The sequence below is a fragment of the Rhodnius prolixus genome, unplaced genomic scaffold, assembly GCF_049639745.1.
Source record: "Rhodnius prolixus isolate KJV_2025 unplaced genomic scaffold, Rpr scaffold_11, whole genome shotgun sequence".
NCBI lineage: Eukaryota > Metazoa > Arthropoda > Insecta > Hemiptera > Reduviidae > Rhodnius > Rhodnius prolixus.
The window spans coordinates 4,754,392-4,770,115 of record NW_027411625.1 but is presented as its reverse complement, the minus strand read 5'-3'; the positions used below and the strand labels follow the sequence as shown (position 1 = coordinate 4,770,115).

The 15,724-nt window shown below is 35.2% G+C and overlaps 1 protein-coding gene and 1 pseudogene across 5 annotated transcripts in view; one reads left to right on the top strand and one right to left on the bottom strand.

Annotated features, from left to right (window-relative positions):
* The window catches only part of LOC141459340 (cell adhesion molecule Dscam2-like), a 524,511-nt gene that overhangs the window by 93,754 nt on the left and 415,033 nt on the right, over positions 1-15,724 (bottom strand). The window lies entirely within an intron of this gene.
* Positions 6,268-6,426, top strand: LOC141459600 (U2 spliceosomal RNA; annotated as a pseudogene).

Here is a 15,724-nt window from a genome sequence, read left to right as displayed (position 1 = left end):
TTAACTTTATAAGTAATATTTTTTAAGTATAAAGCTGTACTTAATTAATTTATTTCTTTAAATACCAACATTAAAAAGGCAAATCTACATACATAATTTCAAATCAAGCGACATTTAATTTGAAAATATCGGTACGAAAATTTGAGACGATTGATTACAACTAGTTTTTCTCACTTAGACGTAAGTGTAGCCCTTTGATGTTAGATTTAAAAAGGCTTCGAATAAAAGAGATTTCAAATTTATGCGTTGGTATAAAAAATAAAATCATACGGGGCCCGTTTGTAAGTAAAATTCCACAATAAGGAAACTATGTACTCCGTAAAGTAGTACACAAGTACACTTCTATTCTTCAAATTCTAGAAATTCAATCCTAAATTTGATATTAATTAATATTATACAGTTTGCAATGCATTACAATAACCCGTACTTTAGACGAAAAAAAAGAACTACACCTTCTAAAAAAGTATCCTTAATCGATTTTTTTTTTTTTTTCTCGAAAAATGGTCCTAATAATTGTCCACTAATAAAATCGATATTTCTGGTGAATACGCGAAATCGAGTATCTACACGATTACAATGCAATCTCTTCTTGGTGGACTAAGAGAAGGTGAAAATTGCTTTAGATGTAAACAAAGAAATATCTCAAATATTAAAACTGTCACAAACTGCACAAAAAAACGTCACGTTGAAAAACACCCAACTTCGACAATTTTTTTCTCTTTTTCTATAAAAGACAAAATTCCCAAATTTTCTTTATAATATAGGGCAAATCCTTCTTTATAACTGTAATTTTTTTTGCAACAACCCAGATCTAATAGGTTTCGAGAAAAAAGTTGCTGAAAATGAGCAAAAACGGCTTTTTCAAAAATTGTTCTTGTTCTTCTTGTTGTTGTTACCTTTTTTTTTGTAAACAACGTAGCGCCTAAACGCATGAACCGATTTTCATGAATGTGGTGTCATTCGATTCGGAATTTCATATAGATATGCCTTGTGAGGGTATCGATGTTCTACATTTTGTGGGAGAGAAGTTAGCCCCATTTATGTAAGGCCTCCTTCTAAAAACTATTATTCACAAATAACTCTGCAAATCATCGCCATTTTGGCGTTTAATCAACCCTTATACATCACTTTTAAAACTGTAAGTTTTTGTTAAGGAGATTAGGTGTATTTTTTTTTTGCCTTTTTTTTTGGCATTGGCTTTCGCCATACAGCCAGCATCGTCTAGGTGCTTATCACTAGAATATCACTCACTCTCCATTTTTACTTATAAATACATTCGCTTCACACATTCATCCCTCTACTATACAATACAACTAAATATTTACATAAACCTTACAACTAATGGATGGATCAGTACTGTATATTCCTGCCATCCTTATAGCTTAACCTAAATTAAAATCACCGTAATCCTTCTCTAATCATTTTCTTCCATTCATTCTAATCGGCTATAACTTTTAAATACATTCATATTTCTTTGCTATATTGATTTAAGCACATAGATGTTGGTGGAGAATACTATGTCTTCATAGCGAAATGGTGCATCTAAATACCTGTATATGTCGTCAAACATTCGTTTCTTTTCTACCACATAACGTGGACGTATCATTATTACATGTTTGAAATCCTGCTCCTCATTGCAATCTACGCAAAGAGGAGAGGGACCTTTTGTTGATCCTGTGAAGATACGATCCGCAAATCGCGTAGTTAGCTCTCAGCTTGCTTATTGTCGTAACAATCCATTTATTAGTGACAGTTCCCCTTAAACCATGGTTGTCTAGGTAACTGATCTGCCATAGTTTTATAGAATCTCCCTTTATTACCATTACTGGTAATCTGTCTGGCCATTTTTGTAGTGCTGCTTTTGTAATTATACACTTGATATCGGTGTGTGGTAATTTATAATTAGCCATTTTCCCCACTATTGGTTGGCTTCCTTTGCAAGTTTATCAACAATTTCATTTTCTTTTATACCACAATGACCCTTTACCCCCTTAATGCAAACCCCCTTCTCTTTAAAAATGGCTATACTTTCTACAATCTCTGCGATAATATGATTCATTTCTGCAGACTGCGTTGTATATATGTGATAATTTACATAACGCACTCTGGCTGTCACTAATAATGGTATATTTTTTCTCCGACAACGAATAAATATATTTTAAAGCCTTTAAAATAGCAATTAGCTCCGCTGTATAGATGGACGCCTCATCTTCTAATTTAATTATAGTAAAATAGTTCCGAACCGGATCATACACAGCACTTCCGACTTCACTGTTGATTTTGGACCCATCTGCAAATAAACGATATGAGCCAGGATAATGGGAAGAAATATAATCTTCGAAGGCCGAGGTTCTCATCTTTTCTGGTACCTTATTCAAGTCGAAGGAAGTGTTAACACTTAATTCGGTCAATAAATGTTCGTATTTTAAGTTGTACACATCTAACGTATTATTAGAATATACCTTATTCTGTGTAAATGGAGCCTTTCTTTTTTGTCCAATATTTGTGAGTTAACAATAAGAATTACTAATTTCTTTTATTTGTTTAAAACTATTTACAGATTAGAATCGTGAATTAACAATTGAAATTATATGGATGTCTACATTTTGTAGCCCTAAAGAAGTGAATAAATATCAATAAATATTGTCCCTATATAGAAATAAATTACAGTCGATTGTCCTTGCCAGAAAAAGGAACCCAGAAAAATTGCAAGGAAAAGAACATTATTTTATGGCAAGAATATTTTAAACGTAGTATAATGCTTTTAGGTGGAAAGAAAACGTCAATTATAGTGGTATTAACTATAACGGGGAAAACGCCTTGCGGGTTTCACGCCAAATTTATACTCACTTTACTTCTGCATTAGCTCTCTTGGGAGCAAAAAATGGACGACTTAATTTATTTTAAATTTATTCGGCTACATTCTATGTCATTTACATTTCTATCAAAGCGTCTATATTAATCAATACTGAGGCAGAGAGAACTCGTTAAGAGTTTGCCCCCAAACCAAGCTCATTTACTAGACAGAAAGCTTAATAGCACTAGGCCCCTCATTGGGTCAAAACCAGTACTGAATAAAAAGTATTTTAAAAAAATATTCAAACTATCCGGTAGGACAGTTGTATAAGGGTTGATCGTCAAAAACTGCACTGTAAAAAGCGTAACGTTGAAAAAAACACACCCAATTTTGACCAATTTTTTTTGTCTCTTTTCCTATAAAAGATGATTTTCAGTACACTGCCGGCCTGCGGGCAGTGTTCTCTTGTTACAGAAAACACTGTCCATCACCGGATACTAATGTTATAAAACTTGAATAAAATATAAGCTTTTTTTCGTACGTGCTAATTGTCAGAAATTACGAGCTGAAGTATGAATGAAATGTTGGGTTCTTGCTGATATTTGGGTACCTTTTGTCGTTTAATCAAACCTTATACTTAACTTTTTAAACTGTAAGTTTTTGTTAAGGAGATTTTTGTACTTTTTGGATAGACTCCTTTTAATCGTTCCTTGATTTGAACAACTTTAAATATATCTAATAATAAAGAAATATAGATATATTTCTCTAAATACCTAAATAATTAGGCTATTTACGATTGCAATGAGTCCCCTGTCACTTTTTCTTTCTGCCAAAATTTCTTTTACTCCTACTCAAATGTAGACATATGTGCCGTTTATTTTGAAAGTGAGGCAAGTCCATTTTTTGTTATTTCGAGATATTTAAGGTTTTGCGTTTCGATAAATTTAAAAATATCGGTAAATATTAATAGACATATTTTTTGTATTTTGTGGTGTTAGATAATGTAAGTTTATAATCCAGTAGTGTTTATTTTTTTATTTATTTTTTTTTATTTTATTTGCTTAAAAAATACAATTTTTGTAGCATGAGTTCAGCTGACTTTTAAATGGATCTAATAACAAAATAAACAATACGAAAAAGAATTATACTTATAAACAAATACAAAGAATAAGAAAGACCTTCAGTATCAAACTCATAACATCAACCTTCTGATATTTTACTTCATTAACTGTTTCTATAGCGTAATTCCATTCTAATATACATATATATACAAACACACATACATACACATATACATACGAGGTGTGTTCAAAAAGTAACGGGAATTTTTAAATTTCGCGGGTTTGGAGAGTCTGATTGTAAATTTTTTTTTTTTATTATGTTGGTACACATGCCCCTGAAGTACGATAAAATTTTCAGTAATATTCATTGTTTACTTCTTAAGTGGCAGCCGTTAAGGTTAGACGTGTTTTTCGAGCTTGGCGATTTTTGTTTGTTAAAAAAAATGGATCAAAGAATTTGTATTAAATTTTGCGTAAAAAATGAAATAAAGTGTGTGAAATGTTAATAAAGGCATATGGTGAGTCTGCTATGAGTAAAACAAGGATTTACGAGTGGTATAAGCGTTTCCAAGATGGCCGCGAAAACGTTGAAGATGACGAACGACCTGGACGTCCAAGCACATCAACAACCGATGAAAACGTGAAAAAAGTGAAAGAAATGGTTATGAACGATCGCCGAATCACAATCAGAGAAGTCGCTGATGATGTTGCCATATCAATTGGCTCATGCCATGAAATTTTTTCGGATGTTTTGGGTATGAAACGTGTGGCAGCAAAATTTGTTCCAAAATTGTTGAATTTCGAACAAAAACAGCGGAGAATGGAAGTTGCTCAAGAGTCACTCAATGAAGTCGACAACGATGCGGATCTACTGAAACGTGTTATAACAGGTGACGAAACATGGGTTAACGGATATGATGTCGAAACTAAGGCTCAATCGTCCCAGTGGAGGCATTCTGGATCGCCAAGACCGATAAAGGCTCGACAAGTGCGGTCGAATGTGAAGGTTATGCTCACTGTGTTCTTCGATTTTAATGGCATAGTGCATCATGAATTCTTGCCACAAGGTCAAACAATCAATAAGGAGTACTACCTACAAGTTCAACGCCGTTTGCGTGAAGCAATCCGAAAAAAACGCCCGGATTTGTGGCAAAACAATTCATGGATTTTGCACCACGATAATGCACCTGCTCACACTTCATTGCTTGTTCGTGAATTTTTGGCCAAAAACAAAACTTTAACGATGCCCCAGCCTCTATATTCGCCAGACATGGCTCCATGTGACTTTTTTCTATTTCCAAACATAAAGAGAACATTAAAAGGCCGTCTTTTTACAAGCATAGATGACATTAAAAGCGAATCGCTGAAAGAGCTGAAAGCTATCACAAAGATCGAGTTTCAGATGTGTTTCGAGGATTGGAAAAAGCGCTGGCACAAGTGTATTGTATGCGAAGGGGACTACTTTGAAGGCGACAATATTAATGTAGATGAATAAATAAATATTTTTTTCAAAAAACGAAAATTCCCGTTACTTTTTGAACACACCTCGTACATACATGTACTAGCATTAATGACTACTCCGCAACCATGGCACAATATTATTTCTTATAGTTAAACATTTTTTTAAATAAGTACATAGGTATTTAATTTTATATAAAGTAGTGCAGTTTAATATAAGGTCCAATTTGTCCAGCTCGGTATGCTCATTTGTGAAACAAAATTTATTTAAATATTTTGACCTATAAATTACAAAAAATTTACATTCCAATAAAAGATGTATAATCGTATCAGAAAAATTATCCGAACAGAGAACACAATCACTTTCTGGCTTAAATTCATATTTTATGTTATTTACTATTATTCTTGGGAATTTATGATTTACTAAGCGTACTTGTGCTATAATCTTTATAAACTCAAATGGAATATTTAATCTAATATATGACTCTCTATTATCAAATGTAGTAACGAACCTGATGAAACTGTTATATTTAGTATTATAAATTTTGTTAATATCGATACTGACTAAATGGCATTTATAAGCATTAACTAAATTATTTTTATTTTTGTTCACCTCTATGTAGTTATTGCTTTCCCATAAGTGCACAGCTCCTATTTTTTCCAGACTACACCTGAGATAACTACACCAGTTGAAGGGCATTTGTTGACAATTATGAATACTGTACAATCTATTGTAACACATTCTAGGAATGCGATCATTACCCATTTTGAGCAGTGTTACCCACCAGCTAATTAATCTTTTAAAAATTTGTAACTCCAAGTGAACTCTGCCAGTTTCAAATCTTAACAATGCATCAGGAGTTGATCTAGGCAATTGAAGAAGCGACTTGAAGAATTTTATCTGGACCTTGTCTAGCGGATCAGCGTAAGGAAGTGACCACACTTCACCTTTTCGCTTCTCGGCCTTTTGGCTAAGATCAAAGTGTAGTATCTGAGTAGTGTTTATAGTGCTGGCTAAGAAAAATAAAGATTTATTATAACTAAATGGACTTGCCTCAGTTTCAAAATTAATGAATTATTGTAATCGTTGATTTAAATGGATAATATTTCATATTTAACAAATTACTAATCAATAGTTCAACTATTCTTCTTCTTTTTTTGAATCATTTTGGTCTGAATTGCCTTCGTATTCAGATTCTGATTCCTAGATTCTTCTTTTATTACCGATTGTAAAGATAAAAACACCCTGCATTATTCAGACATGATATTAAACCATCACATTTGCTTCACCATACAGCAACCGGAGTTAAATTTTGCTGTACGGTTAAATAATTTCAACCTAAGATGGACTTGCACCATTTTCAAATTAAACATATTTACAATATTGTTAAGAGCTAAAACTTCCATCTCCCAAATATTAGGATTCTGAATTTTTTCTACTCTAAATTGTTTACAGATAAAAAGGTCATACTAAGTTTTATTTATAATTACCATTATCTTCATTTTTTTCAAAAATGGACTTGCCCCACTTTCAAAATAAACGGCTCATATGTAAATTACTTTCTTAACTGAACAGACATCGCCCTAACATGAGAACGACAGAACTCTTAACTTCCTGGATATCACACTTACTATAAGAGACAACTTAGAATTCGGAATATTCCAGTAAGCCCACGTCTACTGACACCATTATACACAACAGTTCATACCGTCCTATTCAATATAAACTAGTCGCTCTCAGATACCAGACAGATTGAAAAGTAAACCTCTTGTACTGACCAACCATTAGTGAGAACTCAACGCCATTCGCACAATAGCCGCAAAAATACCACCAACATTATTAATAAATTACTAAGTACAAACAAATATTGCCCAAACCAAGGCCTAAACAATAGCCAACCCAACATATTCGCCACTTTTACTTACAGCGGATACAAGACATACAAACTATGTAACCTTTCCAAGAAACTAGGCCTCAAAACCGCGCTTAGGACCAACAACAAACTGGGAAACAGTGCACAAATCGAAACTATATTGGAAAAATCCAAGACAGATACAAAGAACTCATCCGCTCGTACGAACACAACTTATGCAAATCTCCTGATCAAAGACAGCCATCAACAACACAATGTTTCATTCAGGAAAAAAAGGATGACTTACGGACATCTTAGAAATACGCAAACAGAAATCAATTCACCAAAACATATTTTTTTACAAAGAAACTACATAGTATTTACAGGAGTACCAATAAAGTAATTCTAGCTCCTACACAGTCTTAACCCTCAAACCACAAGATGCGGGTCGGATCCGACCCGAGGCGAAAACAAATTTCCATTGTTCCCCCCACAATTAACTCTTAGCGATTAGACTCGGTATACTCTTTCTGTGAGTCCTTAGGAAGAGGCCACACTGTTTCCGCCGATTCGGTAAGGGTCTCTCCGCTCTCTAGGTTTGTATTTCTTTCAGTAAGTCAGATTCTGGGTCGGATCCGACCCGACCTTGGTATTAACGTTATACGTTTTGTCCTGCACAAGTGGAACAAAAATGAAGAAAGTTACTCTGGAGATGCACGTTCGACGTTTCTCAAGAATCTTGCGTTTGCCTTGACGCTTCCTCTAGAAGAAAAAAGACTGAAAAACGAGCGTTTTCCAAAGGATTTACTCCTTACGAATGGAAAATATGTCCTACTTGTTCCCACTGATAATGGCGAACAATCAAATGATTTTTTCCTTAACAATGTGATAATTTTGTTACCACACCACTATTTTACTTTAATTTTCATTCAACCTTTTTGTAAACTGTTTTGTTTTTATTGAGACAAAGTTCCTTTTTCAAGTTCATTTCTTCACTTATTAGTCCATTCTAAATAGACTAATGCCATAAAATTATACAATTTATTAAAAAATTTATACATTTTATATAGAAATAAATGTGTTATTTTGAGTTTTTCACTGTAAGCAAGAAAATATAGTATCGGGTCGGATCCGACCCTACCTTAGTATTCGTGTCAAGAAAATTCATCTTGTGGTTTGAGGGTTAATATTATCACATAGGCTAAAAGGAAAAAAACAATTTGGTGGAAACCATGAATTTCAATTTGGAATTTATTTCGATTAAAAACAGAATATTGTAGAATAGATCAAAAAGATTTAGAGAAACAAAAACGTAATTTTAGAAATAAAGTTTATTAAAAAGTTAAGCTCAAAGAGTACATCTAATAGGAATAGAAAACGAATTGGAAAAACAGAAACGCTAATTTTGAAATAATAGTCTATTACAAGGAAATCATAAAGAATACATTAAGAGGATTTAGAAATCACGTACATAAAATAACTTCTGGAAACCAGGAAAGCTAATATGGAACTTATAGTCGATTAAAAATGAATACCAAAGAATACATCAAAATGATTTAGAAATCAATTTAAATACTTTAACTAACACTGAACGTAGTAATGACGTATTAATCATTAAATAATAACATGCTATATTCATGCTAGAATAATAAAAATATAATTGAAATTTAAAATAAGTAATGGATAATAAAGCCTTACCTTGTTTAAGGAATATCCATCAGCATCTCAATAGATCACCAGTCCAATAGCACTTGACACTTGACACTATTTAAAATAATTCATTTCCCACTAAAACTATATATCACGCACTAAGTATAACTTAAACACAATTTATAAAATATAATTTCACTTTAAGAATCACTTATATTCACTTTAAAAATCACGTTAATAAAGAGACACGACTAACGAGCTAAAGATGGCAGCCGGTAACTGGCCAGGCGGATCAGCTGATAAATTAAGGTTATCTAAGCTGAGTGACTAACTTTTTCTTTATTTATGAATGGAATAAAAACCCTAATTCACTAATTACACATTCACTAATTACATTTTACTTTTTTAGATTATGAATGGAAATAAATGAAAAGAAAGTTGTTTACTGTGTTTAGATAACCTTCACTTACCAGCTGATCTCTCTGGCGGCATTTTTAACTCGTTACTGGTGTCTCTTTGTTAACGTGACTTTTTAAGTGAATATTAGTGAGTGTTAAAGTGAAATTATATTTTATAAATTGTGTTTAAGTTATACTTAGTGCGTGTTATTGAGTTTTAGTGCAAATTTTAGTGAATTAGTGTAACAAGTTAAGTGCTAATGGACTTGGTGGATCTATTGAGATGTTGATGAACGTTTATATTCTTTAAACACTTGAAAGTCGTTCAGTAAATTAGTTTTTGTAATGTAACGTTTTCAAGTTTTTTACTTTGTCTCACCCTTCCAATGTAGAGGTATTACAATCGTGCAGATTTTCGATATGCCGGAAATAAATAACTTTGAACATGATGGATGTAGTTTTTTTTTTTTTTTGGCGCATCGACTGCCTTGGTTGGTACAAATCCTTCTATGTGAACGTCTTTATTTTTTGTACAAATGCTGAAAAAAAAATTAACGAATTCTAGCAGGTATTTAAGCGGTATGCTGTTTTGTGCGTAGATAATGTTTTAGAATTGTAAATTAGAAGTTGTGAGAATGTAAGCAGGTTCACGCGTCGATAATTTGAAACGATTGCAATACTTTTTGCTAGTAGGTGTAAGAACAGAACGGCACTTAAATGTTACATAGCGGAACCCTAATCCTATCATCCTGCCAAATTTTATGATAATCAAGATAAGATAAATTTTTAAGAGAGTGAAAAAGAGAAAAAAATGGTTAAAGTTGGGTGTTTTTCAACGTTACACTTTTTCGTGCAGTTTTTGTCGATCAACACTTGTACAACTGTCCTACCGGACAGTTTTTAATAACTCGGTAAATCATTACCCGTGTTGATAAAATTTAGCAGGGTGAAGGTGCTATGATTTTCGTACGTAGCATTAAAGTGACATTCTGCTCTTACACCAACTTAGAGGAAGTATTGCAATTGTTTCATATTATTAACGCGTGAAATGACTTTTAAGTGTCATTCAATTGATATGTTATGAAGATATGGCATTTGGGGATCACAACACATGCATACTGTAGAAGGAGAGTTTGCCCCCAAATAAGTGAGGGCCCCTTCTTAAACTAATCAGTAATAACTCTGTAAAGCTCCGCCCGCTTCTGATAAAATTTGCCAGGAAAAAGTAGTTGGCGCTTCCCTACGCTACAGACAAGTGCCATTCCCTGCTCTTACGCCCCACTTGTTGTGGAGAATCGAGCACCAATTTCAACAATACAAATTTGGGGAGTGATGACAGTTGCCTTTTCGTTGGTGCCCCCTGGATAACGCTAAACAACTGTCCCCGGCGCCAAACAAAGAACCCAGTACAACGATAATACGTCGGTATGTTTGGGCCAACACACTATGTGGCTCCTACAAACAGCCTTTCTCAAGGCTCTGACAAGTTCTTTATAAGGACGCTTTTTTGGAATGCAGGAAGTTTGGACGAATGATAAGTTCGCGGAATTAAAATATATAACTATTAAGGAGAACGCCGATGTGGTTGGAGTGGTTGAGGCTGGTGCTGTTATTCGGATAACCCAGAATTCTATCGGCTCCCTGGTTTCCAGATTTACGTACTTAAAAGAGCCAGGCAAGTAGCTTCCGGAATTACGGTCCTCGTAAGATCGTCTTTGGTTTGTAAATTTGAAGTGTTAAAAGAGATGATGTCTGAAGAGAAGATGGAAGCAGTAAAAGTCGACATATGGAAGGATAAATGCCAAAGAACTTCCTTTATTTGTTATAATCCTCCCAACAAAAAACCCAATCTTAATTGGTTGGAAGCGAATTGGAATGAGCGGAGCCTTTTATACGGAGATCTCAACGCCCACTCGCGCCGATGGGGTTGTACGAATACTACGGCTATAGGACGAATAATAGAAGACTTTATTGATGAAAACCTTGTACAGTACCCTGTCTTCGATCAGAAGTGAAGTGCAGACAAAAAGCAAAAGCGGATGGAAAACGGTGGCAAGTATTGGTTGAACCAGGTGGACGAGTTCCGCCTAATCTGACAAGAAGGGACGGTGTGGCCTGCTACAGACTGCTCACGGGTCATGATTATTTGCAGGCCCACCTATATCGCATTGGGTTCGCGGCGGACCCGACCTGCACTCTGTGTGGAAGAGAGGACATGTCCTCCGAACACCTTGACGTGTGTCCTTCTATCGAGGACATAAGAAGTCCTATTTTATCGGACGATATCTACAGAAAAAAAAAAGTATTTGTGTACTGGGAAGCCCGACGTCAAGATGGCAGAACTGCCGTGACTTAACCATAAAAATTTAGGCGATTGATCTAATAAAATCGTTTGTCTGGCATGCGCAGTCAAGCTTTACGTTATCCTGGGTCCTTGGATTTTAGACTTGGTTAGAAGACTTGGTGGTACTGTGAAATTATAGGCAACAAGTCATGTGACAAGCTGCCTAAACAATGTCCACACTAATGCAGCAGCCTGAAGTTGGTTGAAACTGTTTTTCAAATTGGCCAACCTAACTGAAGAAACAAAGGATATTTCATTTGCCCATGGTGCTGGAATGGTACGTGCAGCGCTGAAGGAAGTGACGAAGGCTCTGCAAGGGTCGTCATTTTAAGGCTCCAAGCCGCTCTTTACTGGGCTGCGATAATGGCTGAAATGGCCGATGACGTGGGCGTTAGTTAAAAAATAAAGTATATTTTAGAGTCTCTCCACTTTACAAGTTAGTTTGGGTAATTAGGACTACAAAAGAATTGAAATTCTAATTTTTCCAAGCGAAGAAGTTTTCCCTCAGTATTTCCTTCTAGACATTCAAGGAAACTAAAAAAAAGCTCTGTTAATAAACAATATCCTTAAAGAGAATAAATAATTCGTAGCAATAGTACCAGCTGAACTAGTTCAAAGGAAAAGTTGGGCGGAGTTTCCACAGGTACAGCCAGGATCAAAGTACCTTACAGAACTCATTTTAATAAATTATTTTTAATATTCTGAACTCGCGTCTCTTTTGCCGCCAGATTAAGACGTAGGAGGTCCAAAGGAAGAAGAATTTCTGTATTACACCAAAAAATAGAAAAATATGACCATGATAACGATAAAAAGAACTATGCTAGTCGATAGAAGTCTTGTAGTAAAGGAACATAAAGCGTAACTAGCCACGCGGGTCCATAACTGACAGCCAACTCAGAGCTATAAAAATAGATAGATAGATAAATAATGTATTTATTATCTATTAAAGAAACTGTACACGCCTGGGATTCACCTTACAGATTCTTTAGGAGAAAGGAGGTAGTAGTGGCCAGTTCCAGGTGTTTGTGAGCTCTTGGGCGATAGAGCCTCAGCGGGCCACTTTGTGGAGGAAATCATGTGGGCGAAAGCCAATTAGATTAAAAAACTATACAATAAATAAAATGATCTAATAGGCCACGCTCGAGGTCGGAATCCTGGAAATTAGCGGTCATCTTCTTTGGCAGTCATTCTGTTTAAAACCATGATCCTTGTGCTTTGTTGATTCAACTTCTTCATTAGCTGTAATTACTCCTTCTCGGTCTTCCAAAAAAGGGAGCCGAAAAGTGCCGGGGCCCGAGTGATGACACCAGCCCTGCGGTGTATGTACTATACGTTCCACCTCTGGCCTAATTATTAATATACTGAAGCAGAAATCGTAATATTTCTGGTCAAACTAGGCGAGAATTCTTTTTATTTTCCAATCGTAACTCAAAATTCAGGCTACCCTGTGTGTACATTCCACCTCTGGCTTAATTTTTAATACACTGAAGCAGAAATCGTAATATTTCTGGTCAAACTAGACGAGATTTCTTTATTTTTCTATTAATTTTGCAATCGTAACTCAAAATTCAGGCTACCCTGTGTGTACATTCCACCTCTGGCTTAATTTTTAATGCACTGAAGCAGAAATCGTAATATTTCTGGTCAAACTAGACGAGATTTCTTTATTTTTCTATTAATTTTGCAATCGTAACTCAAAATTCAGGCTATCCTGTGTATACATTCCACCTCTGGCTTAATTTTTAAAACACTGAAGCAGAAATCATAATATTTCTGGTCAAACTAGACGAGAATTCTTTATTTTTATATTAATTTTGCAATCGTAACTCAAAATTCAGGCTGCCCTGTATGTACATTACACCTCTGGCTTGATTTTTAATAAACTGAAGCAAAAATTCTAATATTTCTGGCCAAACTAGACGAGAATTCATTAATTTTCCATTGATTTTGCAAACGTAACTAATTGATTTTTCCATTAATTAGAAGTTACGATTGCAGGATTATTGGAAAAATTAAGCATTTTCGTCTAATTTGAAAGGAAAAATAGAGATTTCTACTTTAATATAATAATAAACAGGCCAGGCGTGGTTTGTGCACACAGGAAAGCTAGTAATTTGAAGTTAAGATCGCAGAAATAATTGAAAAATAAAGAATTATCGTCTAGTTTGACTGGAAAGATTGGGATTTCTGCTGTATGCCTTGAATGACTAAGTCAGAGGTGGAATGTATACAGGATTAGCCCAGCATTTGAAATTAGGATTGCAGTATTAATAGAAAAACCAGGAGTTCTCATCTAGTTTGACTGAAAAGACTGAGATCACTGACTAAATATGCCGGGTGCTGACGCCTGTCATGGTGGCTAGGCTAGGAATTGTTCCATACCCCGCTAACGCATGCACACCTGATGTGATACTATCCCACTCCGTTGTGCAATGCCTGTAAGAGATGTCTATCCTTGCAGCATATCATTGCTAAATGTCCCTCTAATGAACAATGTAAGATAGAAGAATGCAAGTTTCAACAAGGCTGAAGAAGCTCTTAGAAAAATGATTCAGCCCAAATAAATCTTAGGATTCAGTTTTTAAAGATATTTGAACAAATATAAAACTTAAAAATAGCCACAAAATTACAGCATTTTGTGTAGTCCTTGTTTTTTTTTTTTAAGATTTTTGATATTTGTCGTAATATCAGAGTCTGAGCTGGGATTGACACCTTGGCATTTAAATGAATGCAATAGAGAAAGAATAAAGGTAACGCGCTGTTGTAAAAAAAAAATATATTCTGGCTTACTAACAGTATACAGGCTACAAAACTGTGCATTCTCCTGAAATAGCACTTTAGAGAACATACATCCGTCCGTAGAAAGCTCTAAAAAGGATATTGCAAGAAATTATAACCAAATAAAAGTGATTGATCTATATACGAGGTCTGTAAATTAAGTAATGAGACTGATTTTTTTTTAAAAATTTTTTATTCAAAAAGAATTACAATTCTATATTGTCACCTTCAAAATAACTTCCTTCTGAAGCCACACAGCGCTGGAGACGTCCCTTCCACTCCTCATAGCAGTGCTCGAACTCCGATACTGGAATAGCCTTCAGCTGGTCGGTTACAGTCGTTTGAATGTTTTCGACTGTCTCAAAATGAGTTCCCTTGGGGTGATTTTTCAACTTCGGGAAGAGAAAAAAGTCACAAGGACTTCAAGTCAGGCGCGAATAAGGAGGCTGAGGAGCCACAGGAATGTCTTTACTGGCCAAAAACTCTGGTTTATTGAAATTGCTGTGTGACAAGGAGCATTATCGTGATGCAACACCCACTTGTTCTTGATGTTTGGTCTCACACGAATTATCAAAAGAGTCAAATTTAATTCTTCCCCGATCAGTCTGACTGTCAACCGACGATCTGAACGCACAAGATCCTGGATTCTGTCGACATTTTCATCGGTTTTTGAAGGCCTCGCGCTTCGTGGTTCATCTTCAATCGACTCTCTTCCTTCTGAAAATGCCTTAAACCACCGCTGCCTTGAACCTGGGCTCTTTGACAAAACACTATCTCCGTAGGCCTGCTGAAGTTTAGCAGGAGTTTCCGGTTGCACTGTGCCCAAGTCTGAAGCAAAACCTGATAGCACACCGTTGCTCGAAATTGATCTCACTCATTTTTAGAACACAATAGAAAAAACTGTTTCACAAAAAACAATCGCTACCCTCAATCCAATGACTCGAGGCCAAACTCGTACTGAAGGCGGATCTCTGTTCCTCTGCCACCCCTCCAAGCCCAGCGCCTCCAGTGTTGCTAGATCAAACGTAACGTTGCCAGTCTCATTACTTAATTTACAGACCTCGTATTAATCACAAATCTAAGGTAAATCAAAGTAATGGTAAATTTTGGAGTAACTAGGTACGCCTTGAGGCAGCAGTCTCAAAAAATAATGATGTGAGAGGCCCTCCGAAAAAGCTTATCGTAATACAAAACAAATTACCTTAAATTTTACATCAAATTTTAGCTTTGGATGGAGTAAAGAACTAGCAAAAAATGGCTACTCCTTATTGAAAATTCAATACACTCTGACTTTGATTGCTTTATATGGATGCCTTGCTAGTGAAATTGAATTTCTTGGCTTCCAAGACATTAACTCAGAAAACGTACTCAAAGGGGTGAATGAT